The 14,237-nt window shown below is 47.2% G+C and overlaps 1 long non-coding RNA gene across 1 annotated transcript in view; it reads left to right on the top strand.

Annotated features, from left to right (window-relative positions):
* LOC146195134 (uncharacterized) overlaps nucleotides 1-13,092 on the top strand; it is a 17,739-nt gene extending 4,647 nt beyond the window's left edge. Inside the window, exon 3 of the long non-coding RNA XR_014705961.1 lies at nucleotides 12,857-13,092. This is a non-coding gene — a long non-coding RNA (uncharacterized LOC146195134). The remainder of the gene's footprint in view (nucleotides 1-12,856) is intronic.
* The last annotated feature ends 1,145 nt before the right edge of the window (nucleotides 13,093-14,237 follow it).

The following is a 14,237-nucleotide window of genomic DNA, read 5'->3' as shown; positions in this document are numbered from 1 at the left end:
TAACCACGGTGGACATTGGTGTGACGGCGAAATCTCTGCTTCGTGGTCAATGTAGCTTTTGCTACAAAAGCAAGCGATTCACGGTGACGTTCGAACATATGGGTTCGTGTCCAATCTCCATCTTTGCCGTTGCAGATATGCTAAACGAAACAGTTTACGGAATGAGACACCTGGGAGAAGTGTGAATAGCAAGCATCGAAGGGCCCCTAGAGCGTTCATAGTAGATAAAGTGCAGCGCCGCCCGCATTTGTTGTAGGGAATATTAGACTACCCTATGATCTGCGCAGCAGCTCTAGTTCTGGGTGTAACTTCAGGGACCTATCAGCATTTCTCAACAAGGGCACGACAATCGAGGTGCTTAAAGAGGTTATTCTCCCAAAGCCATTTAGGTTATGAATGGTGCCATGGGGGAGGGCTAGAGGTGTCCGTGTGCTGTGCGATGTCAGCGCACGTTAAATTACTCCGTAGCCCTCCACTATACGGCTCCTCATTCTCTCTATCCACTTTTGTTCCCACCTTCTTCCCTTGCCTTACGGCGCTGTTCAGGTGTCCACAGAGCAAGTGTGACAGATACGGCGCCTTTCCCTTCCTGTGAACCAATTATATAATTATATAATTTCTATCTGATGAAGTTCGTTAACGTTCTCTGAAACCGCACGGTACGCGGGCGGGAACCACTCAAAATTGTAAACTTGGGCGACGGGCAAGTGCTCAGATTTATGGAGCCGACGCAGACGATTCTCAGAGGCAACGCAGGCGAAGCAGTACTCGAGGCTTGATACAAGCTTACAAAACACACGGTTGCGAGCATCCGGCAACACCACAGTATGGTAGCTAGATGAGGAGGCGAGACCGTCAAGCGGGGACATGCACGCAAGATAGGTACATGAAAACTTTATTAAAAGGAGGTACGTCCGAAGGTTGATCGGGCTCTTGGTCCCGGGTGGTGGCCAACAGTACATGACGTGCAGCACCCTGTCGAGCCCACTCTATCAGCCGCCTTTGTGAGGCCAGTTCGGAGCTGGAGACCACGTTCTCCCAGCCTTATTTGTCAGTGAAGTTCCAGCCAGATGGCAGTTGAAATTCGCGGCAAAGATATAAAATGAGGTCAGAGTTCGCTCTCGGAGCCCCTCAAAGAGAGCATACGAGTTGGTTAAGGCCTGGGTGGATAAGGGCTAACAAAGCTGGTGGAAGGAATGTACGAGCCTGGAGCTGTCTCCGACAACTTTGTTGTTCTCTCGAGAGGAAGATGTGTCGTGGGGGTTGGACGAGTCTTTGTTCTCTGTAATGGGGCGTTATTTAATGATATATCACGAGCAGGTCCATAGCGCTATCCTGATCTACAGTCTGCACTGCTCTGTTGACGTACACTCGAACAAGAAGTGGGCCACTTCGCTACGGCGGTTACCTGCGTGGGAGAATTGAGCATTTTTCGTGTGGTAGAACAAATCTGTCTCTGTGCGAAATTTTTGGATGCTGTTTTAGAGTCGCTCAGAATCAGTTTCGCAGCGAAGGACGAAATGGCAGCTCTATGGTTGCGAATAAGCAACCATAGAGCTGCCATAGGATTCAACTGAAGTTGTTGTCTTGATAGAGAACGAGGCTATGTGTTTGAGGTCATGCGATGCTACACTCTTGGCGTAGGCCGAATTGTGGATGTACTCTGCCGCGTCCACGTAGACCGCGTCTTTGTCGTCTGCATGAGTTTGATGTAAAGCCTTAGCAGGAGCTTCGCGTCCGGCCTGGTTGCGAACTGGTCCCACGTTTTGGGTAGAGGGTGAACTATGAGTTTGTCCCTGGAGTGGATGTTGTTGGGCGGTGGACCTGTTGGCTGAATATTTGGAGGCAAGAATGTGTCTTCCTGTATTTGTGGACCAGAGTCTGCAATCTGAGCCGTGCGGTGAGCTTCAGTTAGTTCTTGTAGTGTATTGTGTACTCCCATGCGTAGGACATGGGTGATGGGAGCTCGTTGTGGGAGATTTACGGCGAACTTGTATGCCTGCCTTATTAGGGCATGTACCTTCTCCTCTTCCGTCTTTGTGAAATACAGGTACGGAAGGGAGTAGGCCATCCGACTAATCATGAAAGCCTGCACCAGCGGCCTCAGGGCATGTTCACGCATGTCTCGGTGCTTGTTGGTTATTCTAATCGGTAGGGCGGTTTGATATGTCGTGATTATTAGTTTGGAGATGGTCTCCATGCTGCGTCCATTGCTCTGCAAGAACATGCCTAGAATGCGTATATTTTGAACATCTGGAGCTGGTAGACTATTGACGTCGACGCGTATAGAGGGATTTTCTTTCCTGTGGCGGTTCGGGATCGAGTGGAATAGCAAGAGTTCAGACATGGCAGATGAGCGCGCGAAGCCTATTGAGGCTGCGCACTCCACTACCGCGTCCGCACCTGCTTGAACGGTTTCTTCCATAGTCCCGACATTGCCCATGCTGGTCCATAAGGCAATGTCGTCTGCATGAAAGACGTGGGAGAAGTTTGGAATGTGTTCTAACTTGCGAGCCATGAGAATGAGAGTGATGTTGAAGAGTAGGGGAGATACGACTGACTCCTGGGATGTCCCCACGGAAAAGGAGAGGGACACCATAGGGCCTAGTTTGATTTCCGCTGTGCGATCTGGTAGGAAAGCTGCTATGTAGGTATGTATTCGAGTCCCGACTCCTAAATTGAGTAAGGCGTACAGTATGGCTGTGTGTTAGACATTATCAAACGCCATGGTGAGGTCAAAGGCTAGTGTGCTCCTGTGCGTTTGAAATCTCTGGTATGTAGGATTTCGTTTGAGATTCGAAGCATTACGTCTTGTGTCAATAGATGGCTTCGGAGTTCCAACATCGTGTGGGGAAAGAGATCTTTTGTTTGCATGTAATTTCGCAGTCCGTGAAGGATTAGGCGCTCAAACAGCTTCCCCAAGCATTAGGTTAGGGAGATTGGCCTAAGACAAAACAGGTCCTGCGGTTTTCCGGGCTTGGGTTTAAAACTGACCCTGGCGTGGGTTCATTCGGAGAGAAGCGTGCCTTCCTTCCAGTGCTTATTGAAAAGTACCGTTAGGGCTTGGACGGAGTTCTCGTTCAAGTTTCGTAGCATTTTGTTGGTGATCCTGTCTTCTCCTGGCGAGGGCGTGGTGCGAAGTTTGAGCATTGCTGCTCTAACATCCCACGTTGCTATGTACGCGGCGAGCTCAGAGTTTTCTACGCCCAAGTATGAAGGGAGGGGTATTTTGGAAGAGGTTGTGAAGTACTGTAACGAAATCGGCGCACATTTTTATCAAGTCGGCGCGGCGCGAGGCCCGTGCGGCGCCGCATGATTTCTTCCATAAAGTTCGAGAAAAAGCCTCCTCCCCCGCGCGAGAGAGCGCGTAGCTTTGTACGCATCGCCGTCACCCTCTTTCCCATTACCCGGCGATGACGGTGGTTCATCAGTCTGTAATATCCCAGAAAACTCCAGAACATTCTATGGGACCTAGCCAATGACGCGCGGCTCGACGAGAGGAGAAGGGAGCGCTCTAACCAGCGAAGCTAAGTGTGCGTGCGCGCTAGCTTTGGCGCGTGTTAACAGACAGACGCGGCGCACCCTATTTATAGAGACCGCGCCGCTTGCGTAATCAGTCGGTCAGCCAGTGATTGCGGCGTGTTCACTAGTGCTTCCACTGAACTCCCGGGGATCACCCGCTGCTGGCAAGCCCAGGACCTGCGAGGGAGCGGCGCTCGTCTTGTATGGCGGCCACATAGTGACTCTCGAGGCGTCGGACTGCAACAGTGCCCGGTGAACAATTTGGTGTTTGTATTTGTGACTCTCTAGTGTTTGAGCTGTTGTAAATCTTCTGTTTTATTGAATACCTCTGTGACTGCATGCTTAGCGTTTGTTTTTCTGTGTACCTCGTCTGTGCATTTCAAGTGATCTTGTGTATTCCTTTGTATCGTCTCTTGCTGTGTATAAAGTTTGTTTTGTTTGTTACATCTGACTTCGAAATTTACTCTGTCTTGAACCGGCGACAGCTGGGCACCAAACGGCCACCCCCTTCTGTCTCTACAAGGTAGTTGAATTCCGGCTGAGCTTGCCACGCAGGTCGAGGGCATCTCCTTTGCGACCGGAACAGCTACCCCCCCCCCCCCCCTCACTCTAAGGGTGTCTGGGAGTGTGCGCACCGTTAAGGGCGCATCGTTAATAATCCTTCCTAATTATTAACGGGTGACAGGTACCTTTCTTTGAGATTCTGGATCAGAGCATCATTATCTATACCTATTTTGTGAGAGGCGTGTTACATTACGCTTTTGAGAGTTCTTCGTGTTTTGGGGTTCTAAGGGCAGAGTAGAAATTTCAATGTGTCTCTTAGTCTCAGGTTGCCTCCATGCGGTTGCAGAGCTGTCCCCACATCTGACGAGTTAGTTATGACGCATGTGTCTCTATTTTCTTGATCAAGCCTGATATCCTCAACTTGAGTGATCTGTTGTGTTTGCTTCAAAACCATCGTTTTCGCAGGCCGGAGTGAGCTTCCCACTTATGAAGACGTCTGCTGTCGACCGCGTCCGATTCCCGATTAGTCGGCATCTCAGATGTCACTGTATCGACGCCCTTTGTGAATTTTGCCACCCATCTCTCAAGGTGTTTGATTTGGGTGGGGGCGTCGTTCCGGCTGTTCCGAAACCAGATCCAGTCTGTGATATTCAGTTTCTTTTTCATGAAGGGGGTGATTGAGTTCAGCGAGAGTTAGATTTTAGTTAGGTAGTGGTCACTGTCTAGGTATGTCTGCGTGTTCGGCCAAAGATATTGTGTGATATTTTTTGTGAATGGGAGATCGCGGGTGATGTTGCACGCTGTTACCGATGCGCATATGTTGTTGCAGATTATTTACAAGGGTGAGTCCTTCGATCCCTCTGAGTTAGGGTCCAGAACTGTGTCCCTTTCGTGTAGTTGAATATGTACTCCTAGCTGACATGTCTAGCATTGAAGTCACCAAAAAATATAAGCATGTGTTTAGTGTTGATATGAAGCGCTTTGCGTGTGGCTTCTAGGAGGGGGGCTGCTTTGCCTTTCGAGCTGCTGTACGTATTGAGGATGTATAGCTTAGTGCGATTTCTAGTTTTCGGAAGTAGCTCGATTAGGAGGCAATCTATATCTCCAACCTCTATCGGGTAATCGGTAGCGGTGTATGCTCTGTGACCTAGGGTTGCTACCCTTTGTGTAGGTCTGTTCGTTGGCCTGTGGGGAGTATAGTTGACTGACAGGAGCTTGCGTCTCCTGTAGCGCGATGACTGTGGGGACTTTTGTGTCGGAGAAAGATTGAATGTGAAGCTGTAGATTGCTTCGCTTGGAACGATATCCTCTGCAATTCCACTGCCACACGTACTCAAGTTCCTTGTGGTTTGCTGCCATCATTAGCTGGTCCAGGGGCGATTGGTTTGAATTTGATTTGTGTAGGGGGACAACAATTGGTTCATTTTGCTCTACAGCTGAGCAGCAATGGCGTCGTGGGCGCTAGATCTCTGCTCGAGCGTCGTAATTTTGTAGTACGACTGCTGGCCCATGTGCTAATGTATTTGGCCATGGTTCCGAATTTCTTTTCCATTTCCGGTTAAAGAATATTGATTGCGCTGATCAGGGTTCCTAACGTTATGACGTCCTCAGTAGTAGTGTTTTTTTTTTTGTTCTTGGCTTGGCAGGTGTGCTTTGGGTGGTTGAGTTAGGTGTGCCAGCTACCGGGGGAGATAGGGGATACCTTAAGGACTTTCTATGTTTTCTGTTCGTGGGATTCTTTGTTGCAGCGATTGGATTTGTTTGATAAGCCTATGAATTTGTTGACTCTGGTGCTGAATTTACTTGCTCTGCTGTTCGAGCTGTGCTTTAAGGTGATTATTCTCACGAACAAGGTAAGGAGGTCGCGGACCTCAACTCACCTGTCTGTCAGATGTTGCTCTCCGGTCTTGCCTTGTTCCTCACTCATGAGATGTCTGGTCAGGGATGGGAAGGACTCGGACCGGCACCGGTGACGGGAGTTGGCGCGGCTTGCGAGCTTGATCGCTGCCTGTGGCGGGATTCTTGGAGGGTAGCGTTCTTTGAAGTATCTTCTTTGGGTGTCAGCCTTTGCTAGCCTGGTCGGTTGAAACGCTGCTTCCAGTTTTTGGCGCCCGTGAAATGGGATCCATTACAGATGATGCATTTGGCTGCGCACGAGGGTGGCTCGACTAGGGAATGACTGCCTCCGCAGCGCTGTCAGATATTCTGCTTGAATTTGACACAGACGTCGCTTGTGTGTTCGGCTTGCCGACAGCTGAAGCATACCTCGGCTTTCGCTATGAAGGTATAACAGTCATAGACGGCTCCGTAAAAACGTAGCTGCGTAGAAACCGACTCTGTGTTGACGAAAGTGACGAGTATGGACAACTGTCTTGCGTCCGTAATGACGTACGAACTACTTTTGGTGAAAGCCTGAAGTTTCTCACTTATTTGTTCAGGCGTCTGGTCGTAAATAGCGTTGTAGAGAACGCCTCGGGTGGCGTTGTCTGGTTGGGCAATGTAGGCCTTTGATGGGTAGATCATGTCGGAGATTTTAAAGGGGCCCAAAACAGCCTTAGAGATACAGTTTCCCTATGCCTAGTATGTGAAAGAATGTTTTTAAATGCGGCATTTGGAAGCAGAGTTATTTGCAATCAAATTTTGAATATCTGCGCCTTCGCGGCTTTCCTCCTCTTTTCAACTTTTTAGCGCGCGCAAAGGCTGGCCCTCCTCCAAGGCCTCGCCCACTGGCACGTCACAACTGACGCATCTGTGCTTTTACTTTTTTTGCTTAGCGCCGCACGCCGCAACTTCCGTTTTGTCGCGCTTGCTTGCCGACGCGCCGCCGGGGGCCTCTTGTCGTCTGCTTCATCGTCATCGCCCTTCGGCACAACTCGCAAGTTTTGTTGCCACGCTGTACATCCCTGGCGTTGACCTCACCTTCGATTTTGTGTTACGTCGTGTGCGCGACGAGTGCAGGACAGTTCTGAGCTAGACTGGTCACTCTCTTGAGTTCGCAAAGGCAGTTATCGAAGCGCTGAATTGTTGTTGTTGACGGGACATGAACGGGAGGTTGTTACAGTGCGCAGTCCCTGGCTGCGAAGGTATTGCTAGTGACGGCAGGAAAAACATTCTGCATCAAGTGCTTCAAAACGCCAACCTCCGGAAACAGTGGCTACAGCTCATCGGATAGCCAGCATCGGTGAAGAAAGTGTTTATCTACTTTTGCTTTACCCAGATATGTGGTTCGCGATTCGGGGATCCAAACAAGACTGAGTCTGCGTGAAGGAGCGGTACCAACGCTGTTTCTTCCACAAGAAACGAGAACATACACAGGTGGAAAGCGCCCCGCAGGGAACTGAAACGAGGTCGCCGCGCGCAACCGCGCCGTGGTTACCGTGGTTACCGCGGTGCCCGCGTGACACCGGAAGTGCAAGGAAAAAAACTTTCAAAAAATGTTTCTGTCTACAAAACATTCCAAGTTTCTTTCCTGGTAACTAAAAGTTAAGCGTATTACAATTATTTTGGCATGAGGGGTAGTTTTATGGATGCGTGACGTCGCAAAGAAGCAGACCAATAGTCATTCGAAAACGCGTGTACGTAGAAGCGTTGCACGGAGGAGACGAGGGAGTGCAAAAGTGGAAGGAAAGAGAGCGCCAACTTTCGAATAGGATTGCGGGACCTGTGCTGCGCGTAGACGTGTTTTATTACGTTCAGATGGTGTATCGCAGCATAACCTAGCCCCGCCGGGGTGGCGCAGTGGTTACGGCGCTCGACTACTGTTCCCAAGGACGCGGGATCGAATCCCGGCCTCGGCGGCCGCTTTTCGATGGAGGCGAAAAGCAAGGCGCCCGTGTGCTGTGCGATGTCAGTGCACGTTAAAGAACCCCTGGTGGTCGAAATTTCCGGAGTCCTCCACTACGGCGTCTCTCATAGCCTGAGTTGCTTTGGGACGTTAAACCGCAAAAACCAAACCAAGCAGCATAACCTAGCGACAGAGATAGTTTGCGAGCAATGCTCGGGAGGTGTTTGTGGGACCCTTTAAGAGACTGTTACCTCGTAGCTTTCCGCTCTGTTTTCTGATGGTGTACTGATGGTGAGGAAGTTGTTTCGATGATTTATGCATATAGCGTCTTGTTGACGTACAGCCTCTGTGGGGTGTTTCAGCGGCGCGCACACAATAGATAGGATGTAGGCCCCATTGTGTTTGCGGAGATCTAGGCCCTCGCTACGGCGGTAGATAATTTTCTGGTCTAGGGCGGGCAGCTTGGGTTGCGGAGTCTGACGCTTTATATTTGGTGGAGGAGACTTGCCTAGTGTGGCCGGGTCCGTGCAGTGGTTTGAAAGGCGAAGTCGTGGTGGGGACTTGAGTATGAGCGGTGCTGGGTGAGCCAGTTGCGGGCTGTCAGGGTCATAGTCCATCCAAGATCCGTGGCGAATTCTTCACGCGAGATTGCTTCTCTGGCAATCTGATATACCCTGCTGCTGCAGGCAGGCTCGGCGTTTTGGTCAAGCCATGTGCGCACTGTGAGGCTAGAACTAGCCTAGGCAAGGTGCGGTGAAAACCAGCTGGGCCTACTGCGAGGCCAAGCGAAGTGTCTCCAGTTCAGTGTCTAGCACAAAATTCGGGCTCGAAAATTCCGAAATGTGGATGTAAATGGTGCACAATGCATTCAGAAATCCTTTGCAGTCGAAAGACGCACAAAACAGTAGAAAACTCCGGAGGCGACGTGAGACGCGTTCGTGTGCTCCGGCAGCTACCTAGCAAGCGTGTGTAGTAGCCATTCATGCTGTCAAGAGGTGGCGCGCGCGTCACATTTTAGATGTGTCGTGACGGCTTGCAAGCATGATCAGCTCTAGACGCACGCACGTTTGTGTTACTAGGGGCTGTCTCGTTGCGTTTTAGCGGTCTATTTTTCTTTATTCCAGTGGCCTTTCTATCTTTATACATCCGGAGCACACAAGCGACAACGGAGAAACGTTTCAAATGTCAAACGCTTGTTTTGCGTCTAAATGAGCGTCAGGACAGGTTTCCGCTAGAAACTACAGCACGAAGTTCTTTACATCCGCAAGCGACGAAGAAAGATAGATTGTTGACTGCGTGCACAATTTGCCGCGTGGCCAGGGCTCCATGTTACTCTCGCTATATCGCAATAACTCTTCCCGGTTACCTCGCAGAAGACATTTGTTGCAAGTGCATATACCGACCACCACGCATCGGTAATTAGAAAAGCTGTTCTGTATCCCCAAACAAATATAAGAAAGAATAGGTCCCCTACGCCGTTAACGTTTCTGCTTTTAATTCAGTAAAGTGGTTGTCATTTCGTAGTCTTATGAAAGCTCCGCCAAATGTAAATGTCTTCGCTGATAAAGAACCGGATTCTCTAGCCGCATTCAATGATCGAGAGACGGAGAAATCTAAGTAACGCTTGATCTGCTCACGAATATAGTGCAGTTGGGTGGCTGAATCATCGACGTACACTTTCAGTGTATTTGCATGAAGCGATATGTCTCAATTTAGTGTTTCAAAAAACCTCAATTTCAGTGCTTCAAAAACGAGCGAATTACGACATTGCTTGTAAGGGATAGCAAAACGCAGCCAAGTGTTATATGACTGCTCGTTGAGCACTGCCTTTCCAGCTATAGAGTACCTGCCAAGCAGGTTTATTTTAAGAGAGGAAACGTTAATGAATGCTATATATATATATATATATATATATATATATATATATATATATATATATATACAATTGCGAAAAAGACGTTCTTGGCTGCTGAAGAAATAAATAGCAAAGATGTTTAACACTTCTTTTATTCTTCGGCGGCGTTTTGACCGGGCCTCGGTATTTCTCAAAACTGTAGTTACATTGCTTGAGGTTCAATTTTAAAGGTTTGAAAATTGTACCGACGCAGGAAAGAAGAAACACGCTCACACAAAAAAAAAAGAAAAAGAAGAAAAAAAGCAGGCAAGAAACACCACCATGGGGAGCCTGTTGAATGCGAGAAAAGAGGGAGAAAGACAAAACATGGTTTGGTTTGGTTTGTGGGGTTTTAACGTCCCAAAGCAACTCAGGCTATGAGAGAAGCCGTAGTGGAGGACTCCGGAAATTTCGACCACCTGGGGTTCTTTAACGTGCACTGACATCGCACAGCACACGGGCGCCTTGCTTTTCGCCTCCATCGAAAAGCTGCCGCCGAGGCCGGGATTCGATCCCGCGTCCTTGGGAACAGTAGTCGAGCGCCGTAACCACTGCGCCACCCCGGCGGGGTAGACAAAGCAAAACATGAATACGAGCTATTAGAAAAAAAGGAAAGCGGAAAGATGCCCAATGTTTTATCTTCGGCCAGGAAAGATGGGGCAAGCAGATTAGCAGGCGAAAAAAAAGGAGGGAAGAAAAAGAAGAAAATCGGGGGGGTCATTGGGAGTGGAGGATTGGGGAGACAAGTGTGCAAAACACTTTGGGTATGACCTCAGATGACGGCGCCGGCGGTATCTCTTCGTGAAGGCAGTTAAGTAAACACAGTCTAAGGTCATCTTCACAGCGAATCTGTTACTTGAAGTGCTTTGATGGGTTAGTGACCTCGAAGGGCCGAAAACATTCCCAGATGTTCATTTATGCTGCAATCCACTGTGTTAAATTCATGAATAAATATGACTCAGGTAACTCAAGCTCACGATTAGTTCTGAAGTTGCTTTGAATTAGAGTAACTTTTAGTTTTTCAAATTCGTGACCTGTTTGATTAGTGTGTTTTGATAGGGGAAGGTTAGGTACTAATTTCGTGGGTGCGCGGTGGTTATTGAATGTGGTTCTGAAGGGAGTGGGATTTTGATCTATATATTTCATCTAGCAGTGGCCACATTCCAGTAGGTATACAACGTTTCCCGAGACGCAGTTAAGGTTTTCTTCGATGTCATGTTTGAAAGCGGAATGTGTGCTGTTCGCCTGTTTTGTTGCATGTGTTTCCACAACTGGCATCGATTTTTTCCACAAGGTAGGAAACCTGCGGTAGGTGGTTTATTAACTTTAAAATGTTGAAAAAGGTGGAAGAGTATAAATATTTAGGCATAATAATTACATCAGATCTAAAATGGAACAAGCAGGTAACATATATTACTAACAAAGCTTTGGCAGCTCTGTACTCACTCAAGCGCTCGCTTAGATCTGCATCAGCTCACACCAAACGTCTAGCATACACGTCACTTGTTCGAACTATACTCGAATATGGAATAGTATGTTGGTTCCTCTTCCGTAAGCAGCACATAGAAAAATCGGAAAGCGTACAAAGAAAAGCAGCTAGATTTATTTTAGCAAGTACCGCCGTCATGACTCCCCTACAGTATTATTAAAACAAGCTGATCTTCCGACTATTCAAACTCGCACGAAACTACTCCGTCTTAAGTTTCTGTTTCTTCTCCTTAATGGCAGCATCAAAATTGACACCAGTAAGTACTTAGTACCGTCAGTTACACACAGTACAAGAGCAAAACACAGCAAACACTTAACTGAATACAGATTTCACAACGACATATTCACGCACTCGTTTTTCCCACAAGCAATCCGTGACTGGAACAGTTCGCCTGGTGACACTGTCAATTGTACATCGCTGGAAAGTTTCATCGCCACTTTGTCAAACAAAGCCATGTAGCGTTCTGTATCACTTTGTTGCAACGATATCCTGATCCATATCAGATTCACTTATCTGTCTCTTGTTATTTTTTATTCTTTTTTATTTTTGTCCCCTCGATTGTTTGTTACTCTTGAAGGTTGCTAGTGGTTGCCGTCGTCACTGTATATCTTTTCTTTTTTCTTTTTGCTACATGTTCAACCATACCACACATTCCTCCTTGTTTAGCACTTGAATAATGCTAACATAGTGCATATGTATCGCTTTGGTTGATTTTGTGTACCTATGTCCGCGCCTATTTGAACTTTGTTTGTTTCAATGTATATTGTGCCCCTTTCCTGCAACGGCCTCAAATACGAGGCTAGCAGTATGTTTAAATAAAAAAAAAATAAATAAATATGGACTACGTAATTTTGTATATATTTTGGCCGTCTGTAGGTTACTCCCTATTTTTCCTCTATTTTCCCTCTTTTCTCGCATTCAACAGGTTCCCCATGGTGGTCTTTCTTGCTTGTTTTTTTTTCTTTGTGTGTGTATGTGTGTTCTTTCTTTCCTGCATCCGTACAATTTTCAAGCATTTAAAATTGAAACTCAAGTAATGTAACCACAGTCTTGAGAAAGACCGGACCCCGGTCGAAACATCAACGAAGAACAAATGCATATTATATATATATATCTATATCTATATATATATATATATATATATATATATGTATATATATATATATATATATATATATATATATATATATATATATATATATATATATATATATATATATATATATATATATATATATATATATATATATATATATATATATATATATATCCTTCAAAAGCGCCGGAAGCTGTAAAGTTAGAAAACTCTATACTTCTAACTGTGTGAACACGCGGCGTACACATACGGCGTACTTCAGTTGACAGTAGATGATAACATGTGGTTAAGGGAATCTCTATGCAGGTGACATATATAGACTTAACGCAAGGTCAGCGGTCGGTTGCAAGTGTCGAATAAAGTGGTGGAACTGATGTACCTTACAGAGCAGCGTGCTTGTTGTATCCTTGGGACAGCGAAACTTAGTGGCCACGATAGCAACAAATTGAAAGACGGAGCCGCTAGAGGGTCGCTAGTTTTTCATTTCACTGAGACCCGATGTGGCGAACTGGCACATATTCGCCTTCTTGTTAAGATATTTCTATGATCTCATATTTTCATTTACAGTGTGATCAGAGAGACCCGGAAGTGCAACGCCTGTGTCCTGGCAAATGCATGTGCACGCCCAGAGGGGATGCCTCGTACTCGTACAAATGCATCGGCCTATATGAGGGAGCAGGCATATTGCACCACACAGGGTACGGTAAAGAAGACGACGATTACTACACCGAGTAGAACAAAAACTGCTTTCTGCTCCCATGCTGCCTCAGCTAGTATACGTAAATAAAGTGAGGTGAACGGAATGAGTATGTCCCATTTTATAATGATTTACAAATTTTCTGACATCATTTATTCGCGATATATTGACGGGAAAGCTGTGTGGACCAGCTGCTGAATTATCAGTTCGCTACAGAACCGAACCGAAGCGGAGAAAGGAGGAAAAGAGCACTATTACCTCAGACTGAAATACACGCGTGAAACTTTTTGTCTCAGTGTGAACTAAAGTAAAGAATAAAAGGCTGCGCCGGGCTACCCCTCGTGTAGAGAGAAAGAAATTCGACTGTATTTGGCATGTTGTCACTTGAAACTGTGTGACTTCGATAGATTTTGCATTTAGGCTTCGAGGGTCGTCCAAAACGTGTAGGGTCGCCAAACTGTTCGCAATAACTTGTGTAGAAATTTGTTCACAAATTGAGGAGTGCCACTGATTAGGAGAAAAGCAAAGCGCATCTACGCGAACCAGGATCCGCAGAGAAAGCCAGAGAGGGGAGCCATTCACGCTTTTCCACGGTACTCTTAAGGGCAGAACTTAACAGCCCCTGCATTTTAATGCAATGGCGTTGAAAGCTGCGTTCTGCAGAAAATCCGACATTTTTGGCGATGGCGCTGGCTGCGTTCTGAGCGAGAAATCAGCAGCACCACTCTGGCAAATAATACTTGAGAGGTAACATGGCTACGTGCCGAATGGTCGACTGGTCGTCCCTACGTCACCAGACCACATGACGCGGCTCTCTCTGCGTATAGAACAAATCAGATTTTTTTAGCCGCTCTCGGCCGCGGTCATTGTCTGCCGACCAGCGCGCCGCCGCGCGGTCGCTTCCTCGGGAACTGCGGGGCCGCTCCTGCATGGCAGCCGCGTTTAGCTAGCCTTCGGGCGCTAGAAAAAATCGTAAGTTTGTTTGCATTGACGTAGAGTTAAAATCGACTTATTATTTATGGGATGTGGTTTTACATTCACGTTAACTGTGCTGGGGCACACCACACTGATGCGCTAGTAATGCCGTTTCGGTCCCTTACGGTAAAACGTTTTTGAAGAATTGCAAACATTACCTTTCGTATGACTCGCATATAATTCGACCTCCAATGTGCTCTTCCTTTCTGCCAGACATTTCGAACCTCAGCAGTTAGGTTGTGTTGTCGTTTGGGTTGTATGTGCCAGTCACATCAA

The sequence above is a fragment of the Amblyomma maculatum genome, chromosome 3 (assembly GCF_055883805.1).
Source record: "Amblyomma maculatum isolate TAMU_Amacu chromosome 3, ASM5588380v1, whole genome shotgun sequence".
Taxonomy (NCBI): Eukaryota; Metazoa; Arthropoda; class Arachnida; order Ixodida; family Ixodidae; genus Amblyomma; species Amblyomma maculatum.
The sequence above is the reverse complement of the archived record's forward strand: the minus strand, read 5'-3'. Positions and strand labels throughout refer to the sequence as shown.